The sequence below is a fragment of the Neltuma alba genome, unplaced genomic scaffold (assembly GCF_004799145.2).
Source record: "Neltuma alba isolate B1F8T4 unplaced genomic scaffold, ASM479914v2 tig00010333_pilon, whole genome shotgun sequence".
NCBI classification, from domain to species: Eukaryota; Viridiplantae; Streptophyta; class Magnoliopsida; order Fabales; family Fabaceae; genus Neltuma; species Neltuma alba.
In genome coordinates, this window is record NW_021635243.1 from 110,831 (window position 1) to 129,941 (window position 19,111).

Here is a 19,111-nt window from a genome sequence, read left to right on the forward strand (position 1 = left end):
GAATACACTAAGAAATTTATCAAAGTGCGTTGTCTAACATCAGTCTATCCATCAGCTGATATGAGGGGACATACGAACAGGCTAGAATCAAGTAACAAATGGATGGTTGATCTAGGTAAGACCTTAAGAGAACCTGTCTCTTACAACCCTAGCCATGAATGCACCACAAGGTTGATCAATCCCTTGATACTGTCGAGTATTCTCACGAGAATACAAGGATCTAATTAAAGCTCACACAGAGAGAAATGAACTCAATTCTTATTCATCTAAGTCTACATTCAATTACAAAAAAATGTAGCCTATATATAAGCAACCATAGAACACTGTAAAATCGGCATCTTAAGACATAAATGCTAGGGATGATGCCTCATTAATGATTATTTGACTATGGGAGGCACCATTTATTATATAGAAATAAAAGAAAATAACTCAAAATTCAAGAACAAGTCTGCTATTTGAAAATAGGAAACTAGATCAAAACATGATCTTCTAGAACAATCCTTGACCAAAAAAACAAACTTAATTCATAATCAATTCATAATGATGCCTGCTTGACCTTCTTGAATGTTCTTGGACGTTCCAAAGGATCTTCATAAATGCTATTCACGTCCATAAGCATGCATAGGCCTTTTAGACATCCATTTGGGCTTGAATATGGTTTAATCATGTTCTGAAACTCTCATGGTCCATAATACAATACATTTGGGCCCCACTTTAAAATAGTATAGCTCCAATGGATTCCTTCAGGCACATATAATTATGTTGGGCCTTTAATAACATAGGAATGTGCTCTTGTCTTCTTCAAGGTCCAAGTGTCCATACTCCAATGACCTACATGCCATGGTGGCTTTCAGGGTGGCCTATCACATGTCACTTCAAGCTTTGTATTTGTAATTATCCATATCATTATCCAAGCAATGATCCATGTCCTCCTCTATATAAGCATTCTTGAGTCATAAATTACTTGAATACTTTGGAGGGCTTGTTGGGCCTCTAACTGAATGATTGTTATTTGGGCTTCATGACCTCTATATTGAACACCTTCTGGTATACTATCATCAACCATGAGTGTGCAGCCATTGTTTTTCCATTTAGCTCGATGGCAATCAATAAGTAATTGACATTCTTTTCACCAATCACTCAATAAATTGGTTTGAAATCATAAGCATTAGGGGCTTTAAACCCAGGCCTAATTGAAGCAATTCCATCCACAGCTTTTCAAAATAAAGAACAATCAAATGCCTTAAATGGAATGCAGTTCACAATGGCCCATTCAGCAATCAGCATCTTCACATTATATTTTGCTTCTTTAGTTAGTAATGCACTTTTAATACCTGGTTGGGAATCAAGAGTTGTTCTAGGAGCAAAATAATTGTCCATACTCTCAGTAGCTTTCCTCTTCTTTGAAGTACTCATGATAATTTGTGAATCAACATGAGTTTTTTCAACATCCTCTTCTAAGTCTTCAACAGCTTTTTTCTTTGGACATTCTTTCAAAGATTCAGACATTCTATGACACACATCATGTGGAACTTTCTTACAAGAAGCTATTTGACCAGTGATGCTAGCAAGATATTGCTTCATCCTATTTATCTCACCTCCTCTATAACTATTAGTACAAAAAAGACAAGTATATATATTTTGTGTCCCCTCTTTTTTTGTATGCAAATGTGCCCATGCAGGATTTGTTTTGGTACGTAATGAAGAAGTGGGTGTGGGAGTGGAAGTTTCAGTATTAGGAGTGGAAGATCCCGTATTAAGAGTCATATTGTCATTTCTTGAACTTGGATTACTTGAAATATCCATTACTGTTACTAAATGACAAATCAAAAAAAATCAAAGATCAAATATCACGATTAGGGGGTCATTGCTATGTCGTTAGCTCGGATAACATAACATCACTAATTAAAAATAAAATTCAAGATATATAAATGGCTATTTGACTATTGTGGGCATGAGGTTTCTTTGGATAAATGTCATGAATCAAATCTCCAGCACAATGAGGGTGGATTCAGCCAGGGATTTTCTATTTGGGGAGGGAAGAATAATGGCTAAAAGCCAAAACAGAAACTGGGGGTTGAGCAATGAGCAGGGAGCCTTGCCTTCGATTTTGACCTGGCTGTTTGTTTTTTTGTTTAATTCTTCAATATTAAATGATGTCGTTTCGACGAATTGAAGTTAAAAAATAAAATAAAATATTACAAACCAGGGCAACCTATCTAACTGGTGGGTTACCCAGTTTTGACCAGTTATTACCGGTTGAACCAGCTTAAAAATGGTTCAATTCCTCAGTGGTTTTTTTAGCAAACTAGACCAGACCAGCCACCTGTGCACTAGTTTTCTCGTTGAACTGGCTGGTCTGGTCCAGTTTTTTTTCCCTTGATATTATCCTAAACATTATCTCTTAAGGAATACTTGTAAACTCCCATATTTCTCCAGTATTTTAAGGTGTCTACATGTCCCAAAAACTCTAGATTTTTAAGGGACACTTGGAAGGAAGAGGAGACCACTTTGAAGTCTAAAAATACCCCTCCCACAAACCTTCAATTTTGTTTTCTTTAGCACTAAGAAGGGGGAGATTTTGCTGCAAAAAATCTAACTTTGGGAAGCCAACTTCACATAGATTTTAGCTAAAAATTATCAAGCAAGAATCAAGGAACAATCAAGGTATGTTCAAGCTTTAATTTGGCTATGATTCTAGCTTTGTTTCAAGTGGAATTTGTGGCAATTACTGTCCAGATTTTTGAAATAATGAGAAATGGTTAGGGAAGATAGAAACCATGATTTAGAGCTTGGAATAGCTTGTTTGGTTGACATTTGGATTGATTTTTGAAAGAAATTCCAAGTTTTCCTAATTATACAACATTTTGGCCACTATGAAATCTGAAGGTTAGAAATTGTTTTAATGTGATTTGATAATCCCAATGAGTTTAAAAAGTACTTTTGTGTAGGGAAATACTAAGAAAAAGTGCTGAAAATCATTGGAATAAAAAATGAAAATTTTAGAACTTAATACTCTACTATTTGGCCAAATAAATTTGAAGAGGAAGGAGTTTGATCTTGTTAAATCTAATTTAATATTTGGATTCTACATGAAAAATTGTGTAGGAATAGCCTAAGAGATTAATTGAAACAAAGATGGAAATTAAAGTCAAAAAGTTAAAGAAAAGAGGGTTATAGAGTTATCTTAATACCTAATGGTATTTTTATGTGCTATGGTTGATAATTTGGCAGGTGTTTATGCATAAATTGATAGGCATTATGCAAGAGAATAAGGAGGAACCTAAAGGAATTAAAGAGGCTGAAAATTTTGGATTTAAAAAAAGTAGCATGGAATTTACAATTTTAATATTAACTTGCTCGGTTATTACATAATATGGTCCTGTGAATATATATCACATGATATTTGAAATTTTTTGATGATAATGTGGTTGATTCGTTTGCATGATATGCCTTGGCATAATGTATTAATTTAGTGATTTGAAATTATTTGATATGGTCTTTCTATGGCAAGAGGTAGAGAAATATTTTATGGAATTGATTATAATATATCTTGCATGTTTAACATTGTGATTGTAATTCCTTTGCTACTGAGATTTCTATGAAATCTCATTCCTCTCTATGTATAACAACCAACAGGACTCTCAAGTGGTGTGACGAAGGACAAGAGATGGCATTTCCATGAGGAAATATGCTATGGAATTATATGGAATTATGTTGGAATTTATATAGAACTTTATGTGCAAGCTTTGTAATATTTATGGATATATATATGGATATGGATAATCAAATTGGATTGTAAATTATGTTAAATAACTTATTATATGTTGTATTATGTGGCTGGATTGTGTTAGAAATGGACATGGCTTTATCTGGTTAGGTTTTGACATAAAAAGGATAAAAGTTGACTTTTTAAGGGCAAAGTTTGATCATACAAAAGTTTGAGCAAATGATGAAGTTTGGATTTAAAACTTAACAGTCCATTAGCTCAAATTTTTATCTTTAAAATGAGTGGTATCTCAAGAAATTTGAAGTTTTGTACAAAGAGTTATGCCCTTCCAAAGTTGGGCATAAATCCTGAAAAATTAGAAAAATGACCAAATGAACAGTACATCTTGACATAAAAACTGGACACACATGAGGTGGATTCATACTCTGATTATATTTTTCCCTTAAAGATCTCATTACAAGCTTTAAGTAGGAATCAGAACCTTATCATTTCAATTTTTCTAGAATTAGTTATGATTTTTCAAAGATTGAAGAAATTAAGGATTTTTATGAATAGTAACCTGAGGAGAAAGTTTTAAAAGCTCAAATTTTTCTAACTTAAGGACTTGAGTAATGGTTCCAATTGCTCCTTGTAAAACCCTTTTCTTCAAAACATTATAAACTCATCATAAAATCACTACTATGGTAGAAAAGGAAAGTTGTTACAACAAACTACCATAGTAGAAAGAAATTGCGCAATTTTTGAAATTAACATTCAAACTCGAAATAAACCCAAACTCTGTTGTATGCAACTAGAAATTATTCATTAACATCCACTGGGCCTCCGAGCCTCCGGCTCGGGTAACAAAAGACATCAACATTAGCCCATCCAAATGGTTTCCAACAAAATAAATCAGAGTTTCATGAGACACTAGAAATGGCCTCCGGCCAACCACAATAAGGAGATAACATTCCCTCTAGTTTACAATAAGGCCGGGTAATCAAAATATTTCAAAAGGGATCCTAAATGTGGCAATATATACTAGCCATACATATACAAGGACTAGAGGCCTAAAGCTAACCAAGCTCAAGCCTCTGCGTCTCTTCCTGATGGCACAGCCTAGAATCTTCACCTAAAAACATTGTAAACCACGGGGTGAGACAACGTCCCAGTAACCAATCTTTCCAATTCATGGTACTACTAAATAGGTGCTCGTGAGGTGTCAAGTGGGGCAGCTCACAAGTGATATTATAAATGATAGCCACACAAGTCATTCAAGTGCAATGATGCAATCCCATCAACCATATCCCTCACTTTGGGGGATTTTCAAGAGCCGAACCCGGCCTATCCCTCACTATGAGGGAACGTAAGGAGCCATAAAAGGCCTATCCCTCACTCTGGGGGACGTAGGGAGCCAAAAGGCCTATCCCTCCCTATGGGGGACGTAAAGAGCCAACCATCATGCATTAATGGAGGCCTTACCACGTGGTAGTAACAATCAAAACTCTCACCAATTCCCAATTCATGCATCATGCTCAAACCGTAATCAAAGAGTAAATAATCATTTCACAATTAACTTCTTTCAGTGGCCTATCCTTCACAAGTTCTAGATTCATTCAATATCAATTGAAACCCCACAAGACGGTTTTCCTTTTCAATATACAACATACACTTTGAACACAGTTGATCCTTGAAGCACAAAGCATAAATCCACTCACAGTACCACAAAAGCATGTACAAAGGATTGGAAAGTGGTTATCTCTTACCTGAGCAAGGAATAACAAATCGATAATACAGCCCCGTGCACCAACAAGGCTCACAACCGGTCTACACAAGCACACAAACACACAACCACCATGTATTAGCTTTCAACTAATAATGTGGCCAAAACAACAATTGGGGACATAAAATTCCTATCTCCAATCAAAACTCTACCCAACTCAAAAGGGTTTAACCACCAAGGCAATACTTCAAGGTCATAAAAATCCATTAAAACCTTAATTCCTCTCCAAATATCAATTTAGGATTCAAACCTCAAGGACCCACTGATGAAGCCTTGTCGTTAGGGGCTCTCAAAAATACTAGAATTAAGCTTGGAAGTGCAGTGGCTCAACCCTAGGTCATTCTTCTCAAGGAGGCTTGTTGTTCAAGAGTTTTGTCAATTAAATGCCTTCACAAATTATTAACAGTGGAAGTGATCTAGTTATTTATATTGATTTTCTGGCTTTGCAAATGTAGAATGTAAATGTTTGTATCTTTTGGTTTATCTAAGTGAGAAATTGTGAAGTGAATGAGTGATAGAATATCAGATATGAGTGAAGTGTTCTCCTGGAAATGTGCTCTACCTTCCTAGTCCACTTATAACAACCAAATCAAGACTTGGCCAACAACTCGCTGGGCTTCCTCACTGTCAAGACTACAACTCGTATGAATCAACAACAAGGCTAGAATCGTTTGGTTTAGAAAAAATAAAATGATAAATCAATCCTCCTGTGACAATCACAACCGTGTATTGTCTTAAAAATATGTTGAATTGATTATGAGAACTGAAACAACTTGTCCAGAAACCACAATGCAATACGACTAAGGAATCAGAAGGAACAATCTCAACTTGATCTTGTAAATGAAATATCATTCTACTAATCCTAATCAGATTCAACAACTCCAGTGAAGAAGTAAATCAAAATCAAATCCTGAACTACAACTTGAATTGAACAACTCGCTCAATCAATCTATAGATTCAGACTAGAGCTAAGAATCTAGAATAAACTCCTTTAATCGAATCAGGGACTCAGGCTTTGCTTCATTTCCAGGAAGAACACGGACGCTTAGCTGCTCATAGCTGTAAGGAGAACTACACTGAGACGCTCCAAAATCACCATGGCAAAACCTTCACGGAAGAAGAGGAGATGATGGTGAGATGCGGATGAGATGGAGAGAGAGTGTATGGGAGAAGAATGGTAATCTCCTCCGAATCTCCTTCTTTCCATTTTGTAACTAACTCCCTTCATCTGGCTAGGATCCGCGCCTTTTAGGATGGAGCTCCATGATCCGGGTCATCCAATTTCCTCCTCCCGCGTTGTTCGATCGTTTCTGGTTCAAATTGCTGATATGCGTCATCCGCCGCGGCGCCTCCTTCTATCCGCCGCGGCGCCTTTTACCGAGAGTCCCCTTGGAAATCCGCCGTGGCGCCTTCCTAAATCCGCTGTGGCGCCTCAGACAGAATTGAAACTCCCTGAAATTCACACCAAAGCAAGGATCAAAAGTACACACATATAAAATCATATAAAAATATGTAAAAACACATGCAAAACCTCACAATTCCTCTCACCAGCTCTTATGCACAATGGAAGCTAATTATGCACAAAGTATGCAAATATCGATGGCAAAAGCATGAGTTTAGAGCTAGAAATGTATGCAAATAATGAGACTTATCAACTCCCCCACACTTAGCTTTTTGCACTCCTGGGCAAATCAAGTCTAAACATAATGTGAAAGAGAAGGATGAGAGAAAGGAATAAGCAAGCTCAAAAGTTCAGGTTACAACTACAGCCAATAATGATTCTTCAACCAACATCCATCCATGGAACATTCTAGTGCAAAGAAATCAAGCAATGATATGTAATTTTAATCTAAGTGAATAAGATATAGAAGACCACACAAGGGAATTAGTATATCACTCAACTCACGAATGTTTAAGGTTCTTTCACTCAATTCACTTGTTCAAATGCTCTACCATATGCTTGTAATAGCTCTACCTCTCCACCACCTAAATACATAAGTGCTCAAGAATCAAGAGGACTTTTGTGGCTTGTAATGTAAAGGATGGAAAGAAATGCACAAGGATGCATATGAGGATGGAGATAATATGTGAATCAATGTGTAAAATTCAATAGCATTAGTAATGTTCAATTTAAGGGTTGATTCCTTGATCTTGAATTCTTAAGCTATACAGGTGCTTTTATTCCCACTTTCTTTTCCTTTCCTTGCTTTTTCATGTATTTTCAACTTTCCTATTTTCTTTCTTTTTCATTCGCATGTTTCTTCTTTTCTTTTTCTTTTCTTTTGTTTTTTTTTTTCACCCCAGCTCAAGTATGCATCTCCTCATATCAATCCATCAATTGAATCCATCAAAATGCTAGTGAATTCTAGAAGGAATTAATGAAATGAAATATGCATTCTTGTAGGAAAGAGATTTTATAAATGAGAGTGAAATGAATGGAAAAATTCAGCTAAAAGGCTCAAATGGGTAACAAGGGATAAATCATGTAGGGGTTGGCCATTTGGTCTAAGTAGCTAATATGAATGAATGCCTCAATCATGTTCAAGAGTACTAATGTTGCATGTGGTCTTGATTAAGAACTAAGACAAGTTCTAGAGAACATAAGAAATAAGTGAATGCACACACCAGAAATGAATATAAAGGCTCAAAGAATCCTTCCAACTAGGCTTTGTCTTCCATATTCATTCACTTCAACTAAAGAACACATCATGCTTAATCTCTAAGTATTGGAAAATTTCACTTCATGATATCAATTTCCAAATCAAAATTAATCATAGATGCAACATTAAACCCTTGAAACAAGCTTAAACCTTCAAAAAGTTTTTTGAAAAACTGAGGATTTTACAAAAGACACAAAACACACAAAAACACAGCATTCACTCCCCCACACTTGATCCTTGCATTGCCCTCAATGCAAATCTGAACAAAAGATAAGCAAGGAAAGGTGGTAAAGGAAAGAGTGTTTTTTTTTTTTTGGAAAAGGGAGTTTCAACAAAACAGGACAGCAGCAACCACATTCTTCCCCCACACTTACCTCTTGCATTGTCCTTAATGCAAGTAGACTAAAGATGTAAGCCATGTAGATCAAATATATAGCAAGAGGCAGGAAATGGGATTACCAAAACAGAGGGAGATTATTCTGAACAATTAACTACTATTTTTTTCTACTGGGTTAGCCCCCTCCCCCACACTTATTCTAAACAAACAGCCCAAGATATGATTTCACAAGCAACTCAAAAAGATAAAGGGAGGAAAGGGACAACCGTATAGTTTAAAGCGCTTCAGGCTCTTGAATGAGAAGGTAGCATCTCTAATGATGAACATATGAGTTTCCAAGATATTTTTCAGCTCCAGTACCTTAGGTGGTGGTTCTGGGTCAATAGGAAGAGGTCTCACAATGTACGGTTCCTTCAAAAAGAAAGCATGATCAGATTTATCAAAACAGTCAATAAAATTCACAAAATATGTACCAGTAAAAGAGGTTGCACAAAAAGGAGAGTACTCAATATGTTCATGCTCAAGTATACTTAAATCCGGTGGTAAATCACAAGAGAGTATTTCATGTGAAAAACAATGAGCATATACAGCAATAAAAATTTGGTTCTGTACAACTCCTCTCTTAGTACCCAAGCTGTCAAAAATATGTGCAAACCCGTGGTGATCAATTTCAAATTTTATATTGTGCACAAGTCTGAATATGGCATGCTCATTATCATACAATTTAGAACCATGAATTTCCAAACCCTCAATATCAGGTGGAAGATCACATGACAATGTAGGATGCAAAAAATCATGAATACAATTTGTACCATCCAAAACAGATTTAGCATTGATTACAGTAAATATAGCCTGGAAATCAAAAGGGAATGTAGAATTAGAAGGCTTAATAATGGTAACAGCATTGTTGATAACACCCTTCATGGATTCAACATTTTGTGGTAATGTGATTTTGGTTCCAGTTTCACCTTCCTTTGCTCTTAATGATCCAGCACCTGCACGATCCAGCAAAACACCTTTCCCAAGGCCATTATCAAGTGAAACAAGAGAAATATCATCTTGAATTGAATTAAATGATGAATCAAAGTCATGTGAAGTGGAAAGCCAGCAATCAATTTCCTTACAAATGAGACATGGCACGTCACCTTTACATGCACAAAAACAAGAAGGAGGGTGGAAATAAGAGAGGTTGGTGAATTCATCATCAAATTCAATTTTATCAGATAATTCCAATTCATTTAATGACTCTTGTGCACGTGAAAGGCCATTAATCAGGGAGTCAGAACCTTCATTAGCACTACACATATCAATATCATCTACTTTAACACCAAAAGAAATAGGAATCATGCAATCAACATGTTCATTAACATCATGACATTGATTTCCTAAATTCAGGCTCAAAAAAGGTTCACTGCTCTCAACATATTTATGCTTGTCATACTGTCCAACACACAAGTGACTTGAAACATTTTCATTCAAAGCTTGACAAGAAACAAGAGAGACATCATCTTCATGCTCAAGAGGATTGGGTTCAATTACATCAGGCTCTAAAGTATTTCCATTAATATCAATAACACAAGGAATATCATCAACAATAGTTTCACAAGAAAAAGGAATAGAAGTAGGAGCAACCTTAAGAGATAGGGTTTTCTCTTCCTCTTCAATTTCTTGGATTGTTGGCATGACATGCAGCGGCTTTTTCTTTAACCTCTTAAGTCTGTGCTTTCTTTTCCTTGTCTTAAACCCAAATAGCTTGATCCTTCTTGGTTGCTTAGGAATTTCTTCCTTAGCTACTTCAGTCTCAGGCTTATCACAATTAGTAGCAGTACTTAAAGTACTATGACTACCCCCATTGTCAATTTGTGATGTAACATGTGTATCACTTCCTGGGTGTATTTCAATTCCAAAATCTTCACAAAAGCTATCACAGCATTGCAGTGATGGAGTATCAAAGTCTCTACTTTGAGGTGCCGGACTACTCATTTCTTGTCCTAAAGTATCTTCAGATTCTTGAGAGGATGCCTCACTTTCTGATTCAACAGTAGCTTGAATTTCTTGCTCATCATCCAAATATTGAGCTTTAAACCATGGTTCACCCTCTTCACCATTTGATTTCTCCCAAAATATATGCATTATGAGTCTGTTTGACAATTCAACAATTTCATTCAGCTCTTCTAATTTCTCTTTTAATTTCCCACACTTCATAGCATCATTGAGTAGTCTTTCATGTCTCTCCTCTAATTGATTACTTGCTTCCCTCAAAGCATATATGCGATCACCATGGTTTTGAATTGAAAGAAGAGATTCAATTCCACTGGTGTGAAGCTCACAATTTGGTTCTGGAGGTTGTTGGGGGGCTATGGTAAGAGAAGATTCTTTAGGAGCTTGAAACTTAACTTTTTCTACTACCTTAGCTTGTGTGGATGCATTAGAGGTAGCCTTTGAGCATGGAGTCATGTTGTTTCCACCATATGTAGCAGCCTCAAAGTTGGCTTGACTCCTAGAAGGAGCATTCTCCAAATTAACCGGGGAGTAGTCTTCATATCTTGCTGACTTGTCATTTCCATAAGGCACTTTAGATGATAATCCATCTGTATTAGCATCTACTCTAGCAGCAATAGCTTCCAACCTTTCAAATAATTGGGCCACTGTATCTTTCTTCGATGACTTAATATCCTGCCACTGAGCTTGAATAGGGGTTTGATGAAATTCCTCCCTCCATGTAGAATTTTGATGACTTGACTCACAGTAGGGCTGATTCATCCAATCAGGATTTCCATGAGGATTCTTACTAGAGCAATTCCATCTATTATGCCACGGTGAATTGCAATAGCAACACAATGGTGTTTGAGATGTTGGGTACAAATTTCCATGTTGTAGATGAGAATAGCTCGGTGCACACCCATATCCCTCTTGAGAATTCCTATACATTGGGGCATAATATGGGAAATCATCATTAGGTCTAGAATAATAGGAATCAAATCTTTCATCCTTCCAACAGTAATCCATGACTCAATTAAACAAAGCACTAAAACCAATCAAAACAAACAAAACCAATCAAGAAAACATGAGAAAGACTCAGGCGCCGCGGCCTTTAGCTTGAGGCGCCGCGGCCTCTGAGACAGAGAGCTATAAAACGCAGAATGGCAATGTGCTGCGGCTGATTGTGAAATGTGCCGCAGCGCTTTGGACAGAAAGCTCGAAAACCAGTAGAAAACACTCTGAATCACATGCAGAAATACAAGAACACTAAAATACAAAGATTAAACCATGATCCAGCTGAATTTTTGGGACAAGAATACTCACATATCAAAGCTATGAGACCACAAAATGTAATCACAAGAATCAAAAACAGGACAGTCTATAGGCTAGAATTCAAGCAACAAAACACTGTAAAACAAATTAAACTGACACTTAACCAACTAAAACCTTGAGCAACCGTGCCTCCCCGGCAACGGCGCCATTTGATGAAGCCTTGTCGTTAGGGGCTCTCAAAAATACTAGAATTAAGCTTGGAAGTGCAGTGGCTCAACCCTAGGTCATTCTTCTCAAGGAGGCTTGTTGTTCAAGAGTTTTGTCAATTAAATGCCTTCACAAATTATTAACAGTGGAAGTGATCTAGTTATTTATATTGATTTTCTGGCTTTGCAAATGTAGAATGTAAATGTTTGTATCTTTTGGTTTATCTAAGTGAGAAATTGTGAAGTGAATGAGTGATAGAATATCAGATATGAGTGAAGTGTTCTCCTGGAAATGTGCTCTACCTTCCTAGTCCACTTATAACAACCAAATCAAGACTTGGCCAACAACTCGCTGGGCTTCCTCACTGTCAAGACTACAACTCGTATGAATCAACAACAAGGCTAGAATCGTTTGGTTTAGAAAAAATAAAATGATAAATCAATCCTCCTGTGACAATCACAACCGTGTATTGTCTTAAAAATATGTTGAATTGATTATGAGAACTGAAACAACTTGTCCAGAAACCACAATGCAATACGACTAAGGAATCAGAAGGAACAATCTCAACTTGATCTTGTAAATGAAATATCATTCTACTAATCCTAATCAGATTCAACAACTCCAGTGAAGAAGTAAATCAAAATCAAATCCTGAACTACAACTTGAATTGAACAACTCGCTCAATCAATCTATAGATTCAGACTAGAGCTAAGAATCTAGAATAAACTCCCTTTAATCGAATCAGGGACTCAGGCTTTGCTTCATTTCCAGGAAGAACACGGACGCTTAGCTGCTCATAGCTGTAAGGAGAACTACACTGAGACGCTCCAAAATCACCATGGCAAAACCTTCACGGAAGAAGAGGAGATGATGGTGAGATGCGGATGAGATGGAGAGAGAGTGTATGGGAGAAGAATGGTAATCTCCTCCGAATCTCCTTCTTTCCATTTTGTAACTAACTCCCTTCATCTGGCTAGGATCCGCGCCTTTTAGGATGGAGCTCCATGATCCGGGTCATCCAATTTCCTCCTCCCGCGTTGTTCGATCGTTTCTGGTTCAAATTGCTGATATGCGTCATCCGCCGCGGCGCCTCCTTCTATCCGCCGCGGCGCCTTTTACCGAGAGTCCCCTTGGAAATCCGCCGTGGCGCCTTCCTAAATCCGCTGTGGCGCCTCAGACAGAATTGAAACTCCCTGAAATTCACACCAAAGCAAGGATCAAAAGTACACACATATAAAATCATATAAAAATATGTAAAACACATGCAAAACCTCACAATTCCTCTCACCAGCTCTTATGCACAATGGAAGCTAATTATGCACAAAGTATGCAAATATCGATGGCAAAAGCATGAGTTTAGAGCTAGAAATGTATGCAAATAATGAGACTTATCACCCACTATAGGAATTCAACACCCCAAACATCCCATTAGAACAATTGAAGTCCTAACAACATTCTAAACCGATTAAACATCCAATTTAACCCTCCTTAACATAACCCAAATCACAAAACTCAAAATCCATCTCCACATTATCATCCTCAATCACAAACCTCCCATTTCCATAAACCCTAATTTCAAAAACTCAAAGTTCTTCAAATCCAAGAAAACTACATCGATTAAATACTTAGACTAACCCAAAGCAATCAATTAAACTCAAAACAATCGGTCAAAAACCCCAATTCCATAACAACCTAGAAAACTCTAGGGTTTCACCATAAATCCTTAGAAATTCCAAGAAAGAAAGTAGATTAGAGGTTAAAATCATTTACTTGAGGTAATGGATCCTTAGAAACACCTTTCCCAAGCCACAACACCAAAACCCTAGCAGAGCTTCTCTCTCCTCCTTCAGATTTTCTAATTTTCGCAGAACCAGACCCTCCCGCAACTATATAGATTCGATACCTTTCGCCGCGACGAACTAATCCCGAGAGGGATTACTCGCCTGAAAACCTGATTTCGCCGCGACACACTCCAATCTTCGCCGTGGTGAAAGCTTCCCAAGAGGAAACTCTCGCTCGTCCAGAAAACCTTCGCCGCGGCATACCCCTAACTTTGCCGCAGTGAGACCTTCCCGAGAGGGAAACCTTGCTCACCTGAACAACTTCGCCACGGCGTCCCTATGACTTCGCTGCGGCCAAATCTTCCGGAAAGACAATCCCCCCTGGAACTCCCGGTTCGCCGCGGTGAACATACCCTGAGAGGGGTCTGTTCCCCTATTCCTCCAACATACCTCAATTCCAACCCAAACACCAAGATTAACATTAAATCACTAATCTATCCTCAAAATCAACCAAAAAGAGGCTATTAAAACCCTATGACTTGCGTGGTTTGTTGCTATGTGTTATTCCTTAATTATATGTCATGATGTGATAGAACTAGATGTGATAATGTGCTTAAATCCTTACATTTTATGCCTTAGCTATATGCATTATTGAGTTGATTACTGATATGGTATATTGCTCCTTTTCCATGGCATGGATGTTGATTATTATTATGAGGATAACACGTGACATATAGCTTGACATGCTTTGCTTGTTTAACATTGTAATTGTGGTTCTTTACTACTGAGATTTTCATGAAATCGCACCCTCCTTTATGCTTAAATCAACACCATTTAGGGGCTACAAGTGTTCAAGGGAAAGGCAAGGAAGTGGCTTTAGCATGAAGGTTGATTATGATGTGTTTTGTATGAACTTATGAATAATGTGTTACAATAATGTAATAACTATATCTTTGATGACTTGATGCCTACTCTACGATGTGTAACATAAGTGAAGACTAGTTTATATGGTGTGAAGTATAGTAGAAGCATGCTATGGGTTGTTGTAGTATAAATATACATGAAAGACACTTAAAAAGGATAAAAATAATCTAAAATGGGCTTAACTTGAAGTCTATGTGCTTTTAGGAAAATGAAGGAGTTTGACCATGAAACTTGACAAATTAATAGATCTCATTTTGAATTTTAAAATCAATGGTAATTCATTCAAATTGACTTTTTGTACAAAAAGTTATGCCAATCTAAAGCTACGCATAAATTCTGAAAAACTGAAAAATTGACCATATAACTAGCGTATGTTTACATGAAACTGGGCGCACATGAGATGGATTAATAACCAAATAATATTTTTCAGAAACCTTTAAATAGAATTTAGAATCACCTCATTTTAATTTTTTTATATTCATTTATGATTTTCTAAAGTTGGGCCAGTTTTAGGGTTACCATGAATAGAACTCGAGAACAATTATTTTAAAACTTGAATTTTTTCAAGTTGAGGACTTATTAAGTGGTTCTAATTGCTTTTATTTGATGTTAAAAAGGGTTATAAGGTAAAGTGTTATATTTTTTATATCAGAGTAAAGGTTCTGGTGTAACATCCTTAAAATCTTAATCCTGAGAGTAAGAAAATCTCAGGGCATTTAAGGGCCAGAATAGTAGAAAGAAATATGAAAATATTGGGAAAATATGTTAGAAATTTCTAAAAGTTAGCAAATAATTATGGAAGATAGAGAAAAGGTCCCTGGATAGTATTCGAGGCTTAAAGGTTGAAATTATGATCAAAAGCAATAATTATTGAATTTTCAGTAATTATTGAATATTGACTAATTAGAAAAATTAGTCAAACATTAATTATGAAAAATAGTTTTGAGCCTTAGAAAATTAAGAAAAAATAAGGATAAGGTATCTTGAGAATTATAAGATATTATACAAGTGGTTTTATTTCCAAAATACCCCTAGTTAATTTTTAAAGGAATTTAAAGTTCAATTATACTAATTGGGGTTTTATTCAGAAAAATTCCAAATAAATACTTATGAGGTTAGATAAATCCCAAGAAAATTTATGGAGCTTCTGTGGGATTAATAAGGGGTTATGAAATAATCAAGAAAGTTTTAATGAGCTCAGAGACCCAAAAAAGTAACTCCCAGTTAAGAAAACTAATATAGTAAGAAAATTAGTTTTCTTTTCTTTTGATGGTATAAATTTATTATGGGAGCAAAGTAGGGCTCTTTAGGAAGGGAAAATTGATAAGGAAATGTTAAGGATCTGAAAAAATTAATTAGGAAGCTCAGATCACTAATATAGAAAAAGACAGAGCTATTTCAGTACAAAAAGGGTGCTGAAAAAGGTAAAAAGTATATACCTTTTACTTGGCCCTTATTGTGCCACTTGTTAAGATAGGGATGGAGGGGATTTTAGCTTTTAAAATTCATTTTATTTGGAATTAAATAAAGGAAAGAGAAAATTCAAGAAGGAAGCTTAGCTTGACACCTATGTATTGTAATTCCTTTGAACTTTCATGGCAACTAGTTAATGCTTAGCTTATAAATAACCCTTCTGACCCTCACACTTTTGGCCAAGAGGAGATCACTAGGGAAGGTTGTTAGTGGCAGTCTCACCCATGAGGGGGGTGAATTAGGTGAGTTATAAAAATCTTGCGAATTAAAAAACAGTAAGCTAAACATAAACAGAAAGCGCAAGTTAGAGTGATTTCACTATAGAGAGTAGACACAAAATTTATATTGGTTTGGTTTCAACCACTTGACCTACGTCCAGTCCTCAGAACACCTCTGAGTATTTCACTAAGTTCCGAGATTAATCGGGCTCTTGGTGCTGTAACATCTTATGTTTATACTAATTAACTTGCCTTGCGGAAGCATTTGGAATCACTTTTGAAGACTATAAGTTATGAAAAATCAAGTTTAAAATTTTCTTTTGCGGGTTACTATTCATTGAAACCCAAAAATGTGGCAAACTTCGAAAATTCATAACTAATTGTAAAAAAATCGAAATCGAGTGATTCTTAAGTTCTATAGAAAGCTCTTTGGATAAGCCTTTGAGAGAAAATAGTTTCTAGACTGATTGCCTTAAAATTTGAGCCCAGTTTTTCTTGAAAAAGTTACTGTTCATATGGTCATTTTTCTATTTTCCACTTATTTTAGCCCAACTTTGGAAGGGTATAACTTCTTGTGTGGTTATCAGATTCAGGTGAACCAACTCTCATCTTAAAGAGAAAAATCCCATCTATTTGCTCACCAAATCTCATGGCTATACTCACTCAATTGCTTAATTTGACTTTGGTCAAAGTTTAGGTCCATAATGTTGACTTTTATTCCCCTTGGAAGGATAAATTGTCTTACTTGACCAAGTACTTGCATACTAATTCTCCTACCATATAATCATGCATATTGGACAACACTAGCATGCTTTCACATATTAACACATAAGCTAGCATATATCCATAACTTAAAACCTTAAAGCATACTCTTAATTACATTCATCCAACATAAGGTTTTTCTTCATTCTTCTTCTTCTTCTTGAAGCAAACTTAATTCTCCACTATAGCTACTTCTTTTCCTTTGCTCCTGGAGGTTGAAGGTCCTAGGGTTTGTTAAGTATGGGGGTAAGATTCTTGGAAAATCTTAGTAGCACATTGCATACATTACTATGGTTACACATCACAATGTAATTTAAGCTACATGCATACATACATACTTAAGTATTATGTACTTGCCATAGAAAAACATAACATCATAACATAACATATCATCTCAACCTTGCATAAACCAAGGTATACATGCATGGAGGCATCATGGCATAACATCATAACACATAGCAATGAACACACAATGTATAGTAACTCTAACAAGCAATGGAATGCAAAAGCTACCTTGTTGGCTTTCCTTCCTCTTGAACTCTTTTCTCTTGACTAGATCTTTGCCCCTTTATTGTGTATAGCCTATTAGGCAACCAATGACACAACATTAAGCATTACTCCAACTCCATAACTTAACATAACCCCTTAAACCCCTTTTTTCTTGACTTTTAGGGTTCATTTTTCTAGCTTTGATTCTTGAACTTTCTTGGGCATTTCCTACATAATTTTCCATGTAGAATCCATTTATCATATTAGTTTTATGAAAATCCAATCCCTTCCCATTGAACTTGACTTGGCCGAACCATAGGGATAAATAGGTTCAAAATTTTCATTTCAATTGTTAATGCTTCCAACATCCCTTTCTTGGTATATACCTATACTAAATCATCATTTGAACTCATTGGAAGCATCAAATTGAATTGAAACATCTTCCCTCCTACATTTCTCAATTTGGCCAAACCATATATATAATTATAGGGAAAAGGATTCTCAACAAAACTAACATGTAATCACTTAATCCTTAGCCTTTAACCATACTTAATCTTAACCATACTTCATCTAAACCATTCCCTATCATTTTGATAAAATTTGGGCAGCACTTCCCCTTAAAAAAATGACTTTCTATCATCATTAAAATAGCACAAAACCTACATATCATTATTATACTTGAAATAGGAGAGTTGTAGAAGCTTACCTTGCTTCCAAATGACTTTCTCTCACTAGAAATCTTCTCTTTCTCTCTCTAAACGAAAATTTGCAAGAGGTTTCCTACTTGAAAGGCTTCACACAAAATGAACATGTGGGAGGGGGTATTTATAGGCTTCCTTTTTCATTAATTCCACATTTGCCCTTCTTGCACAAGACTTAATCTTAGCCCTCCAATTTTTACCTCTTTCCACATGTACAAATCTTAGGCTATGTGGCTTAATATGTTGACACTTGGATGGTGAGTCATTAGGGCTTATGTCATCTTTCTTATCCGTTAAGATTAATTAGGCTTTAATCAAGGTTAACTCTCTTAATTCTTTAATTAACTTGGCTAATTACCCTTCTAAAAACTTTTGACTTTTCAAAGATAGATGATTAAATCCTAGCCATCCAATGAACCATGTTTGCCATGTGTCATGATCCTACAGAAGATGACTTAACCATAATCATTTTACTTATCCCTAATTAAATTTTAATCTAACTTGATTTAGTATTTTCTTTTCCTTTTCCTTTTTATTTTCTTTTTTCCTTTCTTGGCCAATTTGGGCCTGACATGTGTCCTTGACATTCAGTTAGAAATTTTACCACCTCAGTTATCCTGACAGTCTACTGAATCGTAATATAATATTGGTTTATTTTATCTGATAGCCGAAAGATTCTAGTATCTCAGAATTCTTATATTAGATTACCATTAATTATATCTCAATAAAGGGAACTTCCTTGATTAATTTGATAATTTTTCTCCCTACATAACTCTTTAAATTGCCGTTTCTATAAAAACAGACAATCTACC